Source organism: Dioscorea cayenensis, chromosome 9 (assembly GCF_009730915.1).
Source record: "Dioscorea cayenensis subsp. rotundata cultivar TDr96_F1 chromosome 9, TDr96_F1_v2_PseudoChromosome.rev07_lg8_w22 25.fasta, whole genome shotgun sequence".
NCBI classification, from domain to species: Eukaryota; Viridiplantae; Streptophyta; class Magnoliopsida; order Dioscoreales; family Dioscoreaceae; genus Dioscorea; species Dioscorea cayenensis.
In genome coordinates this window covers 17,164,806-17,188,861 of record NC_052479.1, presented here as the reverse complement: position 1 = coordinate 17,188,861, position 24,056 = coordinate 17,164,806, and the positions used below count along the sequence as shown (strand labels likewise).

At 34.4% G+C, this 24,056-nt stretch overlaps 1 pseudogene; it reads right to left on the bottom strand.

Annotated features, from left to right (window-relative positions):
• Positions 1 to 248: 248 nt before the first annotated feature.
• On the bottom strand, positions 249 to 19,815 carry LOC120268535 (annotated as a pseudogene).
• Positions 19,816 to 24,056: the final 4,241 nt, after the last annotated feature.

Sequence of the window (24,056 nt, the reverse complement as noted above, 5' to 3'; positions counted from 1 at the left end):
CTTGAAATTTATTATCAGTTGAGTCATGCATATAGGGTGATGTGTATATCTTTCTAAGAGATTACGTAACCATTAAATATTGTAACAGTGACAACAACAATAACAATGACAAAGCCGTTAATACAAACTATTATATGGGTATGTAATGTAACAGTGAGCAAGGACAAAAATTGCAGCAAGCACTGAGGACAGTTCAATAAATGATGCACAGATACATGAAGTACAACTTCAACAATAATAGGCAATCTTTAAAACATGAGATATTTTATATGGAGAAGTTGAGGAGCAACCAAAATCTACCTATAGGAAGCATCCAACAATCTTTTCATCGTCAAGCCTGGATCGCCACCCCAGCCAAGTAAGTCTTGCTTTCCAGCAGAAAAGAAAGAGCGCAAAAGCATTCCTGTTGCATTCTATAATTCATATGGTTTTAAATCAGTCGACGACAAGAATAACACACATTTGAAGGGAAATTCAAAAACATATAAAAGAAAATATCATACAGTAAGAGTTTTGGGATGGTAATATTTACCTGCATCTCACCATGATCGTGTGAGATTCAAGGAAAATGTGAGCAGGCGGGATGGAAGCAGAATACCAAATACAGCTTTCACACTAGTCAATAGACATTCTGTAAGACATGTCCAGTTAGTTTATAGTCTATGCTTCAACACAGGGAATCCACAGAACAAGGATATGCTGCCAGAAGAAAATTGCTAATATTTCCATTTTAATATTAAGATATCATACTTTAAGTATCATTGTCAAGAGGTCCAGTGAACCGGCGACTAATCCTTCAGATTGCAGCTGTGGCTGATGCATGCAATGGATAAATTTGTTAATGAGATGGAAACCACTGATTCCAATTTACATGACTATTGAAGGCCTTACTTTTTCTAATATTGACTTAATGGATGGCACAACCCGCAAAATGAAAGAGTGCATACATCCTGGAGCATTTTTTATAGCCTGAGAAGATAAAAGACATTTGTCAATCAAGAAGCCTTACCAACCCAGATAAACAACACTCCCATTTAAAACATATTCTACTAGTCAGGGAACACATGTGAAATGAATTTTGAAAACTTTGGTAAGTAACACATGCAAATATCACCAGATAATTTATGACATATATATAGTACACAAAAGGAGAACAAGATCATTATTAGATGCTGCCAAAGTGGGTAGCTACGCCTAGACATGAATAGTTTGGCAGAATGAGAATGATGGGAATTGCAAAATGGGGACTATGAAGTGTGATTCCTTGGTGAGATTGAGATTTAAAAGTACACGGGGAAATCAAGTATTGGCACAAGTGCAAGACTGGACACCACAAGATCAGGAAATTGACATAACATGGTAGAGTCAAGATAAGAGAAATCTGCTGTGCAACCACAAATGGAAACATTCAACTGCAGCTATGGTCAGAGATGCTTGGCTACCAAGCATAGTTGTATGAGACTGTGCATGGCGTAGTAAGATGGGTGAGGAGGACTAGAGTTTGGTTGGCATGCAATCAAGTTGGTATCGTGATGCAAGCAAAGAGGTTCAACCTTGGAGAGTCTCAGTGTCTCACAATAAGCAACAAAGGGTCAAGTGACAGAGAAATACCGAGGCCCCATCACAGGGACTTGTATGGAGAAGTTGACCAGTGAGGAAAATCATGCATTGGGATAATCTAGATAAAAAGGAAAGCATTTCTTTCATAGGCAAGGAAAAACTATAAAATTGAAATGTATCTGAACTGATTTATCTATATTCATAAACTTCTTTCAATAAAATATTATCTCCCCCCTCATTTCATTAGTTCTTTAATGCATTCATCAAACTTTGATAAACTTTTCCACAGTTAGACTCATTCTGCTACAATACAATGGTTTTGCCCAAGCATTCATATCAAAACCCAAAGTATCTTTACCTCCAACACTTCCAAAGCATCAATGCTGATGAAGGGATCTGAAACATGCTGCACCCAAACATTGAGTATCATTGGAGAGAGAATTGGTTCTATGGATGCTGATAGTTCATGACCTGGATTTAGTCAAAACGACCAATTAATAATATAAACTGCTATAAAATACATCATCAGTAAAGTCTATTTGAAGCCAATATACAATTGCATGGTAAACTTGGCCCAAAGCCCAGTGATAGTTGTTGTTAATTGCAGAAAAATGATAGAGAAGACATGAAAATGAAGGAATATTACTTTTACATTTTGCAAGGGGAAGAGAGAAGGGAAACAACACAAACAAGTAGGAAGAAAAACACAATTTCATAATTTCAGTTTAGTCTTCCTACTTAGTTAAAGGAGAAACTGTTAAAAAACAGAAGCGGCACCATATTGTATACATGCAAAAGTGATTTTGTAGGGCAGGCATGGAGAATTTCTTCATATGATCAGGGAAAAGGATTGAAGCAAGGAGTGGACAATAGGTCAAATCGTCATACATTCAATCAAGATAAATCAAGTTACATATTGGACAAGAACATAAAATAGATTCCAAGTCAGGATTTGGCAATGGAAACATATTATGAATAAATGAATTTCCTGCTTCTATTAGATTTTTAAACAAGTAGAAAATTCAATACTTAATTATCTATGCAACCAAACATAGCCTGATAGATGCAAACCTGCTTTAACAGCTGCTTGAAGTGTTTCAAGAACAAGATGCAACGTTTCATCAGATGCCTGCAAAAAGAAGGAATCCACTTTTACAGGATGCAACTTACAACAATATATAGCTAGAATTTTTTATAAAGAAGAGTACATTCTTAAGAAGGTCTGTCAGAGATTGTAATAAGCTCATCATACGTGGCTGGACAATTTCCTTGCTGGATTCTGGCAACAGTTTGGCAAGTGCACTGCATGCACCTACTTTTACTGGTGGTGGACTGTCAATAGCAACAAAAGCAAATTATTTATGGTGATAAAAGAAAACCCTTAAAAGCACTTGGATTTTGTCAGAGAATAACTCATTTGAATTCAGTTTTCTTTCTTACACATCTGAAGCTAATGCTTGGATGGCAGCACAAGTAAATTGCTCACATATTCTCTGGTTGATCTGCGCATTTCTCACAATTAATGAAGTAATATTCTCATGGAAATAAGAATAAAAGGTAGAGATAATGACATATACCACTGAAGAAAAACTTGCTACTGCAGCAAATGCTCGTGCATGAAGGAATGGGTATTCATGTACTCCTGCAAATTGACATAGGGGCAGTGCATGTAAACCATAATTTATCATAGATGCTAATAATAACAAAGAACAGTCCACACAGAGCTCATTAGATAAAAAAGATTACCTGTTCCCATGGCTTCAATAAGAATTTGATCAAGGAGATTCCCTAGGCTGGATGGCTAATTAAAAGTAGAATAAATCATCACATAAAAAACCTAAAATAAAGATTCTGAAGATGGAATTCTAATACCTAGAATAAATCACAAATAAACATAAAATAAGGGCCAGGAATGTTAGTGACAGAAGTTTGGAAGTGAGATATATATATGCCCAAAGTAACAATACCACGCATTTTTTTATTGTCTACGTACTACATATTATGCAAATGAAGCACCTTATTTCATTTGAAATAGTTGAGGGATTAGGTTGGTTCAAGATGATGTAGAAACGTCGGATTTCAAGACTTAGAAAAGTTCAATTAATTAGATCTCCGTTGACAGGGAGTAAATAGATAGAAGATGAAAAGAATAAGCTTAGAGATGAATAAGCTTGGTGGACACAAAAAGAACCTTAGACAAATAAGCTTCAGGAGATGAGATCAAATGAGGGTTAGCCCATGCAAGTAGACAGCAACTCTTTATCAAGACAACAAAGACAAACCTGTAGTTCAAGCAGTTGCTCTGAAATAGAAATCAACGCAAAAAGAGGTGCCTCGTATAACTGTTATATGAGATATAAAAACTGAAATTAGCATGGAAAAAGGGATCTAGATTATGGCGATGCAACATCTTAAGCATAAAAATACACAAAAAATTATTGAAACCTATAGTAGATGAGTAATTCTTGCAAATTGGAATGCAGGTCCAACTAAGGTATACAGAAAAATTCACCAACAAAGTTCAACAATCAGATTACTAACTTTCCACCAAGACAGAGAACCAGCACTTCTTGATTGATTAGATTCAAAATGGTGCCTTTGAGCCGCTTCAAGAATAGCATAAACTCCTTCTTCATCATAAGCATTAACAGTCTCTTCCAGCAGAAGAGCCCCTGAAAAGAAAATTACCAAGTGCAGTAATGGAACTTCCTTTGTTAGTAAAAAGTTGAAGCATTCAAATGAAATTAATACACTAAAAATTTCCTCAAAGTATTTGATTACTAGTTGCTGAATAAAATATCTTCAAACAACATATTAGACAAAGAACAAGAAAAACAGAAAAATTAATTATAACATGCAAATGAGAATACAATACAATATTGCTTTCCTTAAAAGTTGCAAAAAGGCATGTTTTCAGTTCTAAACATTTAAATTTCCCATCTTAATAAGTAAAACAAATTTCACACTAGATAAATAAGAAATAAGATGGATGACTATTGCATATATACATACATACTACAATCATGGATTATCCATATAAATTCACTACCATGTACTAGAAACATCAAAAAACTATATCATAAAATTTCCAGTTCAAATAATGAAATATTCTCTAACAGGACAACCGTAGTATTCGAGAAGTCTCTTCTTCACAACAATCACTAATAATAATTGAAACTCAAGATACAGCATGCATAGGACAATAATGTATATACTCAAAGGATGGCTACCACAATAGGGTGTTCAAGTAAACATGAGCAACCTAGAAAAATATGCATCAAAGTGCATGAAATTGGACAAGAACTAACATTCAAATATAAGATTTAGGTGATTGAGAATTTGAGAAGATATGTCATAAACATTAACAATCAGAAACATGTTCACTGATGACAAGTGGCTTGTTTACTTAAGGAAATAGATAAGAAGATAAGCCGAGATGGCATAAATATGACAATGGATGCAATCGCAAATTCGCAATTGATGCATCATTAATAGCAAAGATGGTGAGGGATTACAAAAAGTGCAAACCTCCAATAGTTGGACTAATGCTTTCAAGTTATGGTTGTTTCTGAAATTCTATGATATTGATGAACTGAACAATAAAATGAATGGAAGTTGAGAATCGTACAATGCATGACTTGATGCATGTTTCCCTAAGCGACTGAGGAGAAAATATGAGCGTGCCATAATTTGACTCGAAAGCTTAGAAACACAATCAAGACTGTTAATATTTCATAGTAAAAACACACCGATTCATTATTTTTGGATATCTGTCAAATGACTAAAAGTGAAGTATGCAGTTAAGAAAGATGTGTTATGTAAGATCAAAGCTAGATGAGTTTACATGGTCATAGGCTGTCAATGTGGACCGAAGCGGCCCTGACCAGCCTGAATGGCTCAGAGTTCAAGAAACATCAATCAAGTTTTACATGATAAACTAGGCCCAAAAACTTTGTGAAGGAAGCGCTTAGAAAACAATTAACAGGCGAAGGGCTTTAACTATAGAATTTTAGAAGGGCCGGTCAAGGCGATCGTATCACCTTGCTGGTTTGCAGCCCTATGTGGCTCCTTTCAATTAAATTACAAGCCCAAAAAGAACATTAGTACACATGAAATTGTGATATTAATTTCCAGTTTACAAAAGAAAAAAGAAAAGATACCCACAAAAGATGAGTATAGTAAAGATAAATAACAACAAAAATCAGATATTGGAAACAAGAGACAATAAAAGGCTCTATGTTGCAGAGTTTCCTTCATACTAAAACATAGCTATCCACAATCACTTTCCTTCGTGTTTGTGATCACTTACTGTTTGTATGTCCATTCTGTCTGGCAATTCTTAAAACTCGCTACCTCATGAGTGCTCTCAGCCTACACCTGGGCTCTCTTACTGTAATGCAAAAAAATTGAGCATGCTATTCGACTTCTGGGTGCAACTTGTGCAATGCTTACACAATCTCTACTGAACCATAATCTGACATTTGTGGATGGAGAGGAATGAGTGAAGACTGAGGCTCATTTTCTTAAGCCAGAAAGTGCTATCAAAAGAGTTTCTATAGATTTACACACCAAAAAGCTCAGAATCAGGCATGCAGAAAGATCCCCAAGGTTTTCTAATCCTGAGAATCCTCTAAGTTTACATATCGAGTACATCAGGGGATCCTTTTGCTGTAACCATAATAATCAACCTTTCCGGTCATGACCTTCAAAGGAAAAAGGTTGAGTTGTAATGCACCCCCTTTTAAAGGGAGAGACTGGAAATAGTGCATGAGCCACATAACCAGTTCAAATGAACAGCCCAGGGAAAAAAGAACAGATCAAAAACAAAGAAACTCCTACTAAACAAGGAGTTCATTCAATTGAAAATAAGAGTCTCTTAAACTTGCTTATTTATATAAATTAAAGTCCAACCAAATATTAAAGTATACTGCAGAAAGGAAGGAACTTCAATTTGAGAGTGCCAAAAAAGGTAACAAAACAGGATAATTGAATCAAAATATGTAGAGGAGAATTCATCTGACTAATTCCAAATAGCTTTTTCGAAGGAGCAATACTTCTGTTATATATGTTGGAATTCAAATAAATTGTAGCCATTCCTGTTATTACATGCATGCCTTCCTAGTTTTGAACCTCACAAATTTTAATTAATTGGATACTATTTTACAATGACTAGCTGATGTAGGTAAAGGATTGCTTGAAGATAGAATGAAGATGTAAATTTTGTCATAAGTATTTCAGCATTCCTATTAAAAAGGAAGCAGGCTATAAATTACAGAGCAAGTTGCTTGTTACAAAAGGTGAATATGGGTAACTTAGCTATCCGCAAAGAAAAAAATCTGAAAAATAAAATCATCCAGGCACCATATGAGCAGAACATCAGCAGATTAAAAAAACAAAAAAAAACATGGTTTCTTCACACTTCAGGAAAAGTACGCAATACAAAATGGCAAAGATAAATTAAACAGCCTTGGCAATATTCAGATGATAAACAAGACAAAAATATGACTTCCTATTGCTTGAAATGTAACTAAGAAAGCACTACCTAGCTCTAAAGCAAACAAACCTTTAAATTCCAAAATGCATTACTCAGTTAAGTATTGAACAAAATATGAAGGCTCTTTCAAGGCTGTGTGCGATGTCGCTCTCTTTGTTACTTTTAAATAAGCACAGCATAGAACTTTACACCTAACAGAAGTGTTATGTCCCTTAATATAAGCTAATCCTAAGGACCATATTTGAACCAATATGAAATACAACTCTGTTTACCCTGACAAGGGCTAATTGTTTCTTTAATCTGATTAATAGGTGTGGGACTGAGGGGTATGCAAGAAAGGATAGAATGCTCTAAGTGATATACAGTATAGCCTCTTTTTCAGTGGTAAAACAAACAATTAGATCCTTTATTGTGCCAATACCAGAAACAAACCCTTTGAATAAAAAGGCCACCAAGAAGATCGACACCCACAGGAAAAGTCTCGTTTCTCATACCAGATACACGGCAGCTATAAGTGGCATCATCCTCATCAGCAACATATCTGTTAGCATCAATGGACCAAGTATGAACCTAAGAACAGTTAACTTTGGTCAAAACAATAAACCAGGTTACACAAAAGCATATTAAGAGAACCTAGCAAGATACCAGGAGGAAATTTTGGGGCTTGAACCACATTTAGAAACAAAGTGCACAATTTAATAGAAAAGATTGGAGACATATTTAGTAACAATTGGAGAACACAAAGGATCAACAAAATCCAAAATTCAGCATTTTTCCTAAAAGAGAAGATTCAGACAACTTCCCTATATTACATTGAACAATTTGCATGGTATAAAATGCAATTGAAACTATTTGACTGTTATAAATTACAACCAATATCAAGATCAACAATCACGAATCATGTTACATGACAATAAACAATGAATAGGAGAAAAAAATTGTTTAAACAAGTCCCCGGTTGAAAGTTTGACAAATCACTTGATCAGCTATCTCTCTGATTCAATCATTGCAAATAATATAGATTTACCAGATCATAAATAGCTATACCAAATATCAGGATTCTAGAAGAAATACACAACTTACTAATTTATTTACTGACTTGCTTTTGACTTTTGTAGGTTGTGCTGAACTAGGATAAGTCCGATTACCCATACATTTTTCTTCCTTTCACAAAACTCATGCAATATGAGAGCTCCTCATTTGTACGCCTTGATTAGACAACCTCTGGGCATGGATGCTCATAAATATAAATGTCACTTTGAAATCTTCTGTAGACAACATCTTCCATTAATCGAGATTGTTAGTCAAATCTCATGCAGCATCTTTCTAACCACCCCCATAAATGCAGCAGCCACCATATTTGCCAATAATCTACTTCTCATGCTTACTTTCACCTACAAATTCTCTTGGTTCCTTTTTCTCAACCATTTCTACCACACATCAGTTCAGTTACCTCTAATCAACTATATGCTCAACCAGTCAATTTCCCCATGAGAGATCTAAGAAAGGAGGTCTGCTTCCATCTGAAACAACCAACTAAAGTACATCTTTGTTGAGGCTGTCTGGAGTAATCTCTTGTTCCAGACCAACTACCCAAACCAAAAAATCTCTAAAAGGGACTCCATTGTTCCAAAATACAGTTAATGCAGATGTAACACCACACTCAACTAAGATACACTAACATCTTCTTAGTAAAAGCACACCATAGAAAGTCAGCCGCACATTCCCACAGGTTGTTAAGCATTTTTTTCAAAAGTTCCTCAGCTTGATTTCCACCTGAGTTGCTTTGAGGAACAAGCCTTCCCACCTACTTCGTCAAGTTGGTTGATCCTGACTATTCTCACATGGGATCAAATGAACCAATGACATTCACATAAGTATTGTCGAACCTTAAATTTTCTTTCTAACTCCCACCATCAAGGTGTTTCACGCACCCAAATATCAAACCAAATGTTAATCCTCTTGTTCCTAATTTTATCTCTGGTACATTGCAAAAACATCTCTGCTTAACACGACATCCTTCCAAATATGGGAGATGGTCTTGCTATATCCCTAGATATCCAATTTTAGATTCCTATATGTACATTCACGTTGCTAAATCTAGTGCGTTAGACAAGATTGGTACCAAAATTAGGGCCATACTTGCCAATTGTCTGATCGAATGCCATCCATACAAATGGAGCAAATCATATTATTCACAAATATAAACTTTGCGATAAGTTTTATCCCACATGTAGCAGCTTCTTTTGGTTTCTTGTATAAGAATTGCGCTGTCTAATTGATGCACTTCCCAATTTTCTATTGCACTAAAACAAACACCAGACGTGAGACTCTGCATCTTCACTTCCTCCCAATTTATAGAAGTGACACTTCACCTTTACTATCCCACTTCCTCAGCTCAATACAAATAAATAGTCCCTTACAGAGTTACAGACAGATGGGAGTTCATCATTTACATAGTTTTGGTCTTGGCACAAATCAATTTCTATAATTGGCCAGTATAACACTGTCGAACCAAAAGTCCTGCAGACAGTTAATGTTTGCACCAAAGTCTAGGTGGCTAACCAAATAAATTATATAATTTACAGTACAAACAAGTGGACAAGGAGAACCACTCAAAGTAACAGAATGAATTTTAAATTAGGATTCAACAGAAAAGAACTTAAGAATAAAATCGAAGGTTTAAGTTACAGTTTGAACTTTCAGTATAATGGTAGCATTAAACAATAAACATTTGAAAGCAGGTATAGTATTCATACTTGTTCTTCTGTGATCTGAAGAAAGGCAATAGTATAATACGCCAGTTCATTAATCCTCGTAGCAAAAACCTAAAGCAATCAACTAAAATCAATATCACATTCTCTAAAGAAACCAATATTAACAAAATGATGAAGTCCTACAAAAGTAAGTAATGAATATTAAGAGAGACACACCTTTGCAAACTTGGAGTTGCCCACAATAGTCAACAAGAGCTCAAATAACTGAGACAAAGTAATGATTCGTAAGTGCAAAAGAATAGATATCAGCTTCGGGAAAAAGAAAAGAACATGCATCATATTTAATACTGAATATCAACATATAAAGCATCAGCCCAAAAGAGATATCTGCGACACCAATATTGTCACATATTATCAAAACATCATCATAAAAGTATTGCATATGACACCCAGAGCATGTTCCACAGTCAAGTCAATCATTTATCGCGTTGCTAAATTATAATCAATACAAAAAGAAGCAAGCATTAGAATTGCATTTCCTCTTCAGATAAAATCATAAAAGTCATCCATGAGTGCTAAAATTGCAATCGAGGAAAAGAAAAAAAAAAGTCAAATTCCCACATTCTGTCTTATAAAAGTCATACATGAGCATACTGTCTTGAAATGCACGGTCAACTGTTATTTAGAAGTAATTGCACCAATGACCCTCTATACAAAAGGTTGCCATGTCACATCATTCCTCCCTCCATCTCTTTTCTTCTCCAACTAGATCATGCTAGCTTGTGGCTAAAGAAAAAAAGGCTGAGCCACATCAGGAAAGAATGCACCCACCACCAGAAAGGTCGGTGATAGGAAAAAGTTTAGTAAAAAGAGCACTCTGTGTGGAATTCCCATCTGGCAAGGAAAAATGAAACACACAGGAAACACAGTCCAACATCAGGAAAGCTAGATACATGAGCATGGGTCTTATATGGCAAGTCAGCTTCCAACATGACCAACATATAGAGAAGGAAGGAAAAGATCGAGAGGGGAGAGTGGTGTTGGTGGATGAAGTAGGAGATAAATGATCAGCAGCCTGCGAGGAACAAAAAAGGAGCAAGGAAGAAAAAGAGGGAAAAAATGTAAATGGAGAAATAATGTGGTAGGTCATCATAGAAAAATATATTGCTGCACCACATTCACCCTGACTCAAACCCCTTCTTCTATCTAATACTTATGCCTATATTTTCTCTATTCACTCCCTCACTCTACCTTACTTTCTGATTTTAGATTCTTACAATAATCTTCACTTCTTGGAGCCAAACACTTTCAGCATTTCAAAAACTGGAAATGAAAGCTTCTCTCTGAAAATAGAAATAGAAATAGAAATGAAAATTGAAAGAAAAAACTGCTTTACAAAAGAAACACAACATCTGTATTTTAAGAAAAAAATCATTACCTTCCTGGTCATTGCATAATTAAGCAAATAAAACCCTAGATTCCACTCGAAAAGCAAAACAAGTTTGAAACAAAGAAGACTTAAGTGACTATGTCTGGGAATCGATACAAACATAATTAGAGGTCTAGTGCACCAAGTTTCATTCTCTTCATGACTATGAGAACATCAATCATAAACCAAATGGAGATTCTCTTTCCAGATTTGTCCAAGAAAACAAAGAACAGAATACATTGTTCAAAAGTAACATATCTTCACCTCTGATCTTGGGCAAACAACAAAAAAAAAAAATGTAGAGATACATCATAAATACTTCCTTCCAATTTTACACAAAGGACATATTGATAAGCAACATGAGCAGTGTTTACTTATTTTTCATAAAGAAATTAAATCTTTACTCATATACTACAACAGATGCACATTTCTGCATCTAAAGCATCTAACATTCTAGGATTTTATTAGTTGCATTGCAAGTAGTTTTTAATAGTTGACAATTGACATTCAAATATGCAATCATTCATGGTTGCACTAAAGATGTGTGGCTGAAATATCTGTCTTAAACATGGAAGATTCTGCTGCAAACCATAGCTGATTAATTACATCTGAAACAATAACTTTCAGATTATTTCCTCTTCCATTTCAGTGTCTTTTGTTTTATAAATGGTGAGCAACAGAACTGAAGTCGGGAATAGTTCATATGCACGATACACAAAACACAAGTTGCATTTCATATGAAAATTCTACCTGAATAACAAATGACTCGAGACTTTTTTCAGCACCATCAGAATCATATGTTCCTGAATGAGGATCCTCGCTACCTTGGATTGCTGCTAGCTGATATACTTTGAGAGAGGAAACAACCATCTGCCATAAAGGTGCAACAATGACTGGACCAAAATTGAGTTGTCAACTTCATGGACAGTTTACGTATAAACCATAGAACCATTTAAAAAGGTACAACAGATATTAAACTCAAGATGAATGGAGTATAATTACTGGAAAAGTGGGCTTTTCAACAGGCTCGGAGAAAATTCTGCACTAGCTGGAGCAAACATTTTAGTACCTGATCACAAGCCGGATTAATCATCAAATAAACTATCATTGAGCCATCAATCATCATATTAATGAACTACGAGGTATCTACCTCCATCCTAATGCCCCAGTCATCAGGATCTTCAGGCTGTACTGGAGGTTGTAAAATTACAGAAAATTGTTCCAGCAATGAATTAAGCATGGGTGTCATCACTGTTATGACTTCAGTCTGGAGCATTAGTATTCACATATATTCGATGGTCACTTCCATGTTTTAAAAATGGTTCAAAGAAGACAAATATTTCTCATATATGAAAAGCAAGGGATAAACTCTACCTTGTATACACCAGTCATTGATCCCAAAACAGAAATACAAGAGTGCATAATTTCAACAGCTTTTGCACGCAGAGATTTTTCATATGACTGTAAATGAAAATAACAACAAAAAGATTGGCATTAGTAGCATTAAAGTACATAACCAAGCTTTCACATTCCCAAAATTTAACATTAAAATAAGCACATGAATTGGGACATATCATTTAATTTGAACGCTTGCCCAAAAGCTGAGACGACTTTTAAAATTACAATCAGTCCTCTCCCTCCTAGTGCTCACTAAAACAGATAGACAAACTAATTTGACATAAAACCAGCAAAACTAAACAAATGGTTACTTAGAAACTGAGAATATTGATTAAACTAATCCAACAAGCACATAAGTAATTGAGTGATTGGTCTAGATAAAACAGTAAAGGAGGAAAATGTCCTAAATAGCTCACATTTGGAGATGATAAAATTTTTTGCAAGTGTGGAAACAGAGCAGGAACTAATTTTGGCACTAAGGTATCATCCAAATCACCCGAGAGAAGAGCCAAGCATCTTAGCGATCCACGGACTGCATTGGAGAGGAATTGTTAACAAAAATGAATAGAAGATAAGAATATAATTAAGTTATTCACAAATAACGAGCAATACAGACTTAACGCAAAGAATTATAAGCTATAAAGCTAATGAGAGGGTAACTAAGGCATGGTTGATAATTTACCTCCATCGATATTGTTTTGACCACTAATTAGCTGCAATAGAAAAGGCAGCAACTCAGGCCAATCCTCTGGCCAATCATAATGAGCAATGGAAGCTATGGCCATACCAACAGCTGTACGGATTTTTCCATGAGGATCATCTAGAGATGGAAGCAATAGTTGGCGTATAGATCCCTGATAATCAAAATGGTTCAGAATATGAGGCCAAGTTCTTCATATGCTTCCTACATGCTGATAATTAAATTTATCATGTATATAAATCAAAAGAGAACAATAAATTGAGACAATCCAGGAAATCAGCCAGTTCATAAAACTAATGCCAATTGCATAATGTAAGAAACTTAACAAAAGGTAAAGTTCCCACAATGCAACATAAACATAAAATCATAATCTTCTGAGTGATTTTCTTTGGTTCTGCATCCAAAAAAATCCATCTCATAAACTTCTGTAATAAAAATTTACAAAGATCATGGTCCCTCATGTAATTTTCTTCTTTATTACTTCAAGAAAAACCATCCTTCTTTACTTCAACTTTAAGAGGGATCCATTCATCAATCATATCGGCTAGACCACAGCTTCAAAAGAAAGAAAGCGTTTAATACAGAAGAAATGACACAAACAACAGACCTTCTCTTCAGCTGAAACAACAGGATGCAAAAAAGTTCCTTCATCTTCTTGCCAGTGCTGCTTTATGAACTGCTTTAACAGGACAGCCGCCAGGTATCAAGTGTTAAGTTTTAACGGAAAAAATAAACTTTAGTCTCTTAGCATCTTGATGAAAAGGTTTGAGATAAATAATTATCAGAATTAACTTCATGGAAATAACATGCACAACTATAACCATTTTAAAGACAAGGATATCTGGCGAAGTCCAAAAGGAATCCCCTTGTTGACAGTGACCTTGGCAAGGGCCGCACTAAAACCTAACACAATGCCAAGAATAAACATCAAATATCAGTGTGAGGTGAAAGAAATCGTGATGAAGCAAGCAGGCAACAGTAAATGAGTGTGCAGCCTTAAACTTCATCATAACACTTCTAAATAACGAAAAAGAAAGACATGCAATATCAACAACCAAAAGCAACGACAAGTATTTATAATGTGTTCCAAGATCAAAAGCTAGACATCCATAAATTTAATGGGAAAGAGCATATAACAAATTTTCAATAATAATAATAAATAATAACTTCACATAAGTATTATTAACACAGCCTACTTTTTGCTGCATTTTGAGTCAAAGAGGCATGAAGAAATTATGATCAAATGGGATATAGTTTGAATCCAATAACAGAAACACGATGTGGTGTTTTTAAACTATTAGGCACCTTGATTCAGGAACATGTAATTATAACACAAACAATCAACCATCTCAAACTTGGGGAAAGTTGGCCAAATTACAAAATAGATTTAAAGTAGAAAATAAGTACCTGCAACATTTTTTTCAGTTAGGGTTATCCACCAATACCTTTTACAAGATTTAATTACAAAATTATATAATTAACAATTAAGTTTTAATGTAAAAGCATATAAATCATAAATATATTAATTTTAATTAATATTAATTAAGTAAAAAATGTGGTAAAATCCAAAGTTTTCTCTCCAAAATAAATTCAAAAAACCAAAAACTGCAACCAAGTTATCTTTAGCCCAACCAAATAAGATAGTTTAACACTTTAACTTCAAGTCAAACATGACATCACTAACAAATAAAGATCATGAAAGAGAATAAGAGTTCTAACAGGAATGCAATATAAAAGTGGCATTGGAATTCTAATAAAACTTTTGAACTTTCAAATGAAGAACAAAACAATAGTCGCTCAAGGCTATCTTCAGATGACTGAAAGAGATGAGGAAAAGGAAAACTGCTTTCTTCCATTCATGTGAAGAAATAAAGTGGATAATAAAATAAAAGAAAACGTGTCAGCTGCTGATAGTTATCTACTCTATTTTCCATTTGTCATTTAACTCTTTTCCTCTTTTCCCTTTTCTCTTTTCTCCAATCAAATGGAGATTGGAGACAAAAACTTCAGCCAAAAATACGTATGGCAAACCCAAATAAAAAAAGAAGTTGGGAACTTAAGTTGTATGTGAACAATATTAGAGTCATATTGTCCTATTGCCAAAGTCATCCTTGCATTTAATTCATATCACTCCATCAATAGTGAGCATAAAAATATAACATAGAGTATGATAAACAGAGTTTTAGTTTCGGGTGTAATCAACAACTACTCTTCCATCACATTTGGGTGATTTATGCTTTCAAGATTCACTTCTGACAATCCATAATTTTGTGTGCAAACTAGCCCACCTTTACTTTGAATTGAAATGAGCTAAGTGAAATTTGCCTAGTATTAATAATTTAAATGGAGCTAAATGATGACAGAGAAAAAGAAAGAGAGCATTCTCATTGTGGCAGCAAAAACACAATTGCTCCATGGGATGGCGTTTGTTTCCTGAGATTAAGAGAAGGGAGATAAGAGACAAAATTCCCAACAAGGAGTAGCAGAAAAAACCATCAAGATGTGGCATCCATGGATCTGTTGAACCCCCAAACAACTGACAAATCATGAGTTGTTCTTGTTTATTAATTAAACAAAGAAGCAATAAAAGGTAGCATGATGTTTGATATTTCAGACATACCAGAGGATTATGAAAGATCAAGGAAATCCTATCCAATATTCCAATGATCAAAATTCTATGTGTACAACTGACAACAGCCCCCAATAATCCAATGAAGACTGCCAAGCACTGAAACCATCACCAGGTATATCAGTTAGTAACTAGTAGATTCTTAATGAGGATGCACCGATTGATTGAATGATTTTACAGGGGCAAATGGTAAATGGTAATGCACTAGCCATTTATACCAGATGGCCACAGGGATTGGAGATGGTAAGGAGGCAAATTCAATGTGACATGAATGAAGCAAATTGATAAAACCAATAACAAGATTAGCTTAACTACATTCAATTTAAATTTATAGGGACTAACCGACTAATTCCTCTTTTCATCCGCATTAAAAAAATAATAATAATTACTTACTCAGAACAACATATTTCTAAATTTTTAAAATATACTGTGGCATATAATAACGCTTGATAGCTAGGTCAACCCCTATAAGTTCTTACTGATGTACCTTATCTAAGTGACTTATAAGCTATATGAAATAGAGAAAATTTGAAACCAAGTATACCAACTAGAGCAATTATAAGTTTCCTAGTCTCATAAATGACATATACAGCATATTCTATCTCCCCCCATCAGCTTGTTGTATTACTTTTTATATTGATGTTCTATGCTGGGACTGGAACCAAGTATACCAACTAGAGCAATTTTAAGTTTCCTAGTCTCATAAATGACATATACAGCATATTCTATCTCCCCCCATCAGCTTGTTGTATTACTTTTTATATTGATGTTCTATGCTGGGACTGGAAGAATCTCACCCCAGATACAATCATCAATCCAATTAAAAAATTAGGATTTTTAATTTTGTAAGTTGAGTCTGTTCATTTTGATATGCATCACAAAAGCTGTCCATTTACAAACAGTATCCAGAGTTGCTTCAGGTTGACTTCATTTAAACTCAAGGTGGAACTTTACTAAATGAGCCAATCTCAAGCTAACCGATCAAGCAAGAAATTACTTTCCAGATGATCTCCTAACAAGGTAGGTGGAATCTAAATTTGGCTCAAGCAGGCTTCACTTAGCATAGCATTAGTTTATGTATTGGATTGACATTTATTTTTATAAATCATCAAAATGCAAATGGTCAAACACCAAAGAAAAGCAGATGCAGTGGTTAAAGGGTGTGCTCTAAATCAATCTCCATAGCAGATCCAAGGTTTGGTCCCAATGAGAACATTTAAACTATTTTTTTTTAATTATTATTGGTTTTTAGGTTCGGAAATAAGTTGCATGCAAATAATTCCAATATTAGTTGTTAAGAACATCAAATATATATATATGTGTGTGTGTGTGTGTCTCAAGTATTTACTTTAATGACTATTAATTACGTCAAGCTTGGTCAAGTTAGTAAAGTTCTCCCTCCAAATCATATTTAAGTTTCAAAACACCTATTCCAGCATATTCCAAGCCCAACCAAACACCACATTTGAACAGAGGTTAGACTCAAATGATATCAGTGTTGTAGTCAACTTTTGAAGTATATTTTCATGTATTAGACCTCAATTTTTGTCATCTCATCATGCATTCTTCTTAACTTGTATATGTAATTCTTCTCTTTAGTCCAAATTTGTTCTTTTTAGCATTCTTTGTATCTAGGGAGATGATGCTGGAGTTAATGAGGACAAGAAAAAGGATTGGTACTATTTGGTAGCTGAGAAAAAAGGAAAAGACCAGGCCCAACAAGAACACAACTCACCTATGTAGCATGGTGGGGGTGGTTGTGGAACATGAAGACATTGGAATCCAGGTTAGACATAAAAAGAAGAGCTGAAAAGAAGTAAAAAGGAGGAGAGAAGCCAAAAAGGGGAAGGGGGCTCAAAAGGAAGTTTTGGGGAGAAAAGGAGGGAGGAAGAAGTTCTCTCTTGTTCTTGACTTTTGTATTTTTGAGATGAAAATGCTTCGATTTAATTTTGTAGTGTGTAATTTTGTCATGAAAGAGTAAAACTCTTAGCCTAGGATTGGGTTTAGCCCAAGGTTGTAGAGAAATGTTTATGTTCTGAACTACTCTTTTCTTGTAATGATTTCATACTTTGATTTGGTTCTAAATTCTTGCAACTTGTGGATGTGAGAGCATTTGCTTGTTTAATTTTAGCGATCCAGGTTTGTTGAAAGTTGAACCTTGGGTTTTGGACCCTTTTAGAACCAAACAAGAGATCCTAGGTTGGATTTCTTGAGGCCTTGTTAAATTGTCTTGTGATTAAAGGTTGATTTAGGCTAACCACCATGAAAATAGGGGTTAGTTTAGATTAATCTTCTTGTTGTACCTTGAAAGAGGATAACAAGCATTCTTTTTGACAATTGCCTTCAAAGTAATTCCTTAGATTCAATAGAGATTCAAAACATGCATTCCACTACACCTTGTGGTGAAACCCATCCTAAGGATTAAAATTTCTGAGATTGCCCTCCTTGTTAATCCTCCTTTGTTTTTAATTTACTGCAGATTTCTTTTACTTCAATTTCCTATTTTACCACTTTCACGCTCTTATTATATTTTTGCCTAGCTAACCTCTAATTGCATTCGATTGGTAGTCAACACAATTGTCTCTGTGGGATCGATATCTTAAATACTACTTGGCAAAACCGTACACTTGCGATTACGCAACAATCAGCTCAACAAATGGGGTAGAGATCAAATTGCTTCATCAAACTTGAGACATGGTTGAGTGGACCTCAAACCTAATTGACCCAAGAATTAATTAACAGGTGCACCACGACAAATGATAATTTAAGACTTCAAAAGCCTATGTTTAAGATAATATGCATACTCCATTCCCTTAAAACTTCGGTTTAAAGTCACAAACAAAATCATAGTAGAATTCTAAAGAAACAAATTATAACACACGTGCATAAGAAAATAGAACAAAACAATTGGCTTGATAGATATTGCCAAAACACTTTAGAGATTTTATATTTCATTTCTCCTTTTCCCTATGGGAAAGATGGAAAGTTTAATTAAGATAACAAGAAAAATGCAAAAATTATTAAAAAAATAAATAAATAAAAAGTATAATTAAGAAATCATTCACTAAGTTATGACCCAGAAGGTAAAATAAAATACAAAATAAAAATAAAAAAACATAACAGATGCCAGGAAACATTCCAAATATGTTTGCAGCAATAATAGCAAAATCAAGATTTCTTACTTCTTCTAAGGCTACCATGATAGGAGTGGAGTGGCCCCTCTACCATTTCTCTACAAATTGTTTGTTATGAACTTAAACTTTTCAACAGAGGAACACCAAAAAAAAAAAATACATGATTTCAATTTTAAATTCCATTTCCACAACAGAAGAACATATGAATCAGCATTGAAGCCAGCATTTTACAATTTCATTTATAACAGAAAAGTGAACCAATTGAACTCCAAACACAACCAAAAACTAGAATACACAAGGACCTTTTTCAAGCAGATGTTATACAATGTACTACAATAATCAAGATTTCAGAAATGCCTTTAGAAGCCAATTAACCCCTCCATCAGTCTCACGCCCAGGACATCAAATCAAAATAAAAACATGCTTAAATTCAAAATTTCAAACAAGAAAACAGAGGACAACTACAAGAAAAAAGTGAGAATAGGGATCAAAGAAGATCGCGAGCAAACCAGGCTGCAAAGAAGCTTGTTGCAGAGATGCCTCAGCAAAAAGATCGGACATCGCGGCTGGTGTCCAGCGTCGCCATAAGGCAATCAAGCAGCCATTTCTGGTCCTGATCCTCCATGAAGAACCTTCAATCGAAGCAGGAGGAGATCTCCAAAGTTTCTAGGGTTTTGGAGAAGGGTTTGGGCACCACGGAGCTCCCAATTCCCGGGCAATCGATGTAGGCGTTCTGCACGTGATCGATACTCAATTACGGAATGCTCCCACGTGAGGCAATATTTTTGTGTGTATATATGGATAGAGGCCGGATCCTTCGGGGTGAACTATTGGATTTCAATCTAACTATCCTTAGACACGAAAAAATTCTTATCCAAATAGTAAAATTAACCCAACACTCTCTCACCCCATTCTCATTCAATATAACCCTCGGCTACTGTTACTATCCATGTTACACTTTCTCTAACCCATTTCTCTATATCTCTCATATCTTTCTTTCTTACTTTTGTCCAGTACAGGATGTATTCTTTATAATATATACCCAATAATATTTAAAATTGGAGTTCTTATACTTTTTTTCATTGTGACTTTTATGGCTGAGATTTTGACAATTATTCAATTAGTGATATTTTTAAAAAAATAATTTTTTGAATTTTTATTTGAAACTAATTTGTGAATGATGCCAATAACCTCTTGAGTCTCTTTTACATCTCCTCATTTTGCATCCGATCTAGGGTTCCTTCTTATCTCCTTTTTTCTCTTTCCCAGGCCCAAGTATTGTCCTCCTCACATGTTATTTCTAACCACTCCTCTTTGGTTGCAATCTCAAAGCATGAATGATCCTTTAATTGCTATTAGGTTTAGAGTTTTGTGTTTAGGATTATATGATAAAAATTTTGTTTCCTTTTTATGTATTTTTTAATTCAATTATTTCTCCATTTTTCTTTGTTTTTTTTCTTGTTTTAAGATCTTGTATGGATAGAGGGAATTTGTAGATAGTCGGAATACTATGAAGAAATAACTCTCATGTATCATATCCAAGTTGAAGGTTTAGAAACAAAGAATTCAAAAGTCATGATACAATTTCAAAAGAACAAATTCTATAAATTGGGATTTTTTTCATAGGAATGTGTAGGGGTGTAATCGATCGAGTTCGAGCCGAGTAATAGTGAGCTCGAGCTCGAGCTCGACTGAAAATTCGGTACTTAATACTCATCTCAAACTTGACCGAGTATTCATTTTATAGCTCGAGCTCGACTCGATACACAATTCGAGCTCCTCGAGCTCGCTCGATTAAGTTCAAAAATATTGAAAATGATTATAAACATTATGCTCGAGCTTGAAATTTTTTTCCCTTGATTTTCATAAAAAAAAATCTATTTTTTTCATCCATTCTAAAATGACCACACTCTAAAATTTTTTAAAGACAACAAACACAATTCAAACTTGACCAAATACAAGAACTAAAATAATAACATTCTATAATTTTTCAAAGATAAACAAATACATTCATATTTGACCAAATGCAATATCAACTAAAACAACAACATTCCAAAATATTGTGAAAAAAAAACAAATAGAACTCATACTTAAACAAAATACAACAAATAGAACAGTTATAAAACAAGTAAGTCCATAGTTAATAAGTCCAAGTAAAACAAATAGAAAATAAACAAGTGCTAATACAATTCATTGACAACAAACAAATAAGTCCATAGATAATTAGAAAACAATCAATCCACCATCTCAAGAATATATTTTCTTGAATGTGAGGGTTTGGCCCAATGTTTCCATCAAACCTATACAAAAATACAAATGAATAATTATAAAACAAATCATTTTAATCATTAATGATATAAAAATAAGGATAAACAAACTTAAATGTTACTTACATGCAAAGCGTAATTCTTCTAAACTTGAGCTTCAAAGGTATTTCAAGTGAAATCTCAATCTGGTTTCTTCTCTTTCTAATATATACAAAGTGAACAAAGAATGGCCAAAAATTACATTAAAAGCAAGAAAAAAACCATGGAAAATAAAAAAATTATATTAAAAGCAAGAACAATTATAAACTCATTTTTGTTTTTCTCTTTTTTCACTCCATGAAGATCTCGAGCACCAATCTCCTCCACAAAGCAATGCATGCAGCATGATCGGGAGCCAATTAAGCATGATAAGTGTCAATCACTCTACCACACTGCACTAAAAGTAGCCTCTCGAAAGCCACTCTGTCATGATAACAATAGCAAATATGTCACGAGTCATTCTAGACAAGATGCAATATTTTAAAGTACTTCCCTTCCACCATTCTAAAGCATTAAATTGATTAGGATCTCCTTCAAAAATAAAACAATCTTCAGCTAAGTATGCATCTAAATCGACTCGTTGTGGCGTAGGGCTTTTTCATGAGATTTCACATAACTTGAAAAATTCGCTACCAACTTGGCGAGCCTTTGCCATTATTACCAACATCATCATTATTATGCATTGGAGTTTCACCATTATGCTCATTTCCATGTTGATATTCACGAACATATTCTTCATAAATCTCATGTAGAGCTTCTCGAACTTTAGCAATATTTTCTCTTGCTTCTCTATCGGAAACATCCTTGAAAAAGTAAAATCAACAACCCTCATTTTGCATCTTGGATCCAAGACGATGGCCAAGGACATGAGCAAAATGCATTCCCCCAATATTTATCAAATTTAGCCTTCATTTTGCGAATCATTGCTCAAATAAACTCATCTTCATCATTTGCCCTTTTGTCTAGCAACATTTTCACACAATAGACTTCATTGAGAAACAAGTTGGAAGTTGAATAATCACTACTAGAAATAATTTTTGTGATGGCATTGAACACTTCTAAAATCTCACATATTTTCTCCACCTTTTCCCAATCTTCAAGGCATGGGCAATATTGATAAAGGATTTCCCGATCTTTGAACATTGGAAAACCATCTTTAAATTTCATTGCAACTGATAGCATTTCAAATGTTGAATTCCAACGTGTCTTGCAATCAAGAATAAGTTTTCACTCTGGCAATTGTAGTTGATGCACAATATCATAAAATGACTTTAATCTTGCTTCACTTTGATTAATAAACTTCACACTTTCATGAATATCTTCAATTATTTCTTCAATTTCAGAAATGCCATCTTACACCATGAGATTAAGAATGTGTGCACAACAATGAACATGAAATAACTTTCCTCCACAAAGCAACCTTTTAGTTCTTGAAAATGTGTCTTTAAGAATCCTAATTGCCAACTCATTGCTTGAAGCATTATCAACAGAGATAGTAAAAACCTTGTTCCCAATTCCCCACTCTTTCAAACACTTAAAGATACAATCGCCAATCTCAACACCACGATGAGGAGGTGGAAGACGAACAATATTGATAACATGCTTTTGCAATCTCCAATTATGATCAATAAAATGAGCTTTAAGACCATATACTCGATCTTTTGATTGCTAGACTTCCATAAATATGTTGTCAAGCTTATCTTGCTAACAATATTGAGCAATGTTTTCAATTTTTTTTTCGGCTTCATAAACTTGCATACAATCTTTCTTGATAGTAACCCGCAACATTTTTTCCCATTCAGGCATTCCACATATTTGCATCATATTAAAACCTTCCTCTTCCATTACTAAAAAAGGATGCTCATGCATCAATATCCAATGTGCAGCATCCTCTCTCATTTTTGCCATATCAAACTTGCCATTTGTGAGAGCCAGTTGCATTTCAACATCACCATTACCTCCTTGTACAGGTTGGAAAGAAATTCTTTGTTGTTGGTTTTGATAAAATTTTTCTCTTCATGCAAGTTGACAAGTGCCTTTTATATTCAGGTGTACTCTTGCTAGCATTTGTAGCCAACTTCCTCTTGCAATTAATGCATTCTTCTTTTTTAGAACCATCAGGAAGATCAATTTCTTTAAACTCCAACCATACACTTGAAGTCTTGGCCCTTTTTTTCTCATGACCTTCCTCTTCTTCCCCCTCACCAAGGTCAACAACATCACAATCTTTTTCAGTTGGATTCGTGCTTTTATTAGCATTCCCATTATCATCATCATCAAAATTTTTGCTCGTTGAAAAATCACCTTCCAAAACCGCCCGACTAGTTGATGAATTTGTTCCTGGCTGAAATGGTGTAGATGAGAAATTTGGTGTGCTTGATGACATATTGCCTATCACAATAAACAACCAAATAAATAAATAAATCAACCTTTTTGTATTAGACATGTAATAGTAAAGTAAGCATGGTCAAGGTGTACAACCTTTTTGTGCAAATCTCCTATTGTTTTACGCCAGCTCAACAACCTTTTTGGAAATCTCCACTTGTTTGTGCACATGAAAGCACCACCACAAAGGATGAAAGCACTACGTTAAATTTTTTAAAAAAACAAGCAAACGGTTTGAATCAAATAAATGAAAAATAAATAATAAACTAGTGATGAGATAAAACAAAAAATACCTTGTTAATTT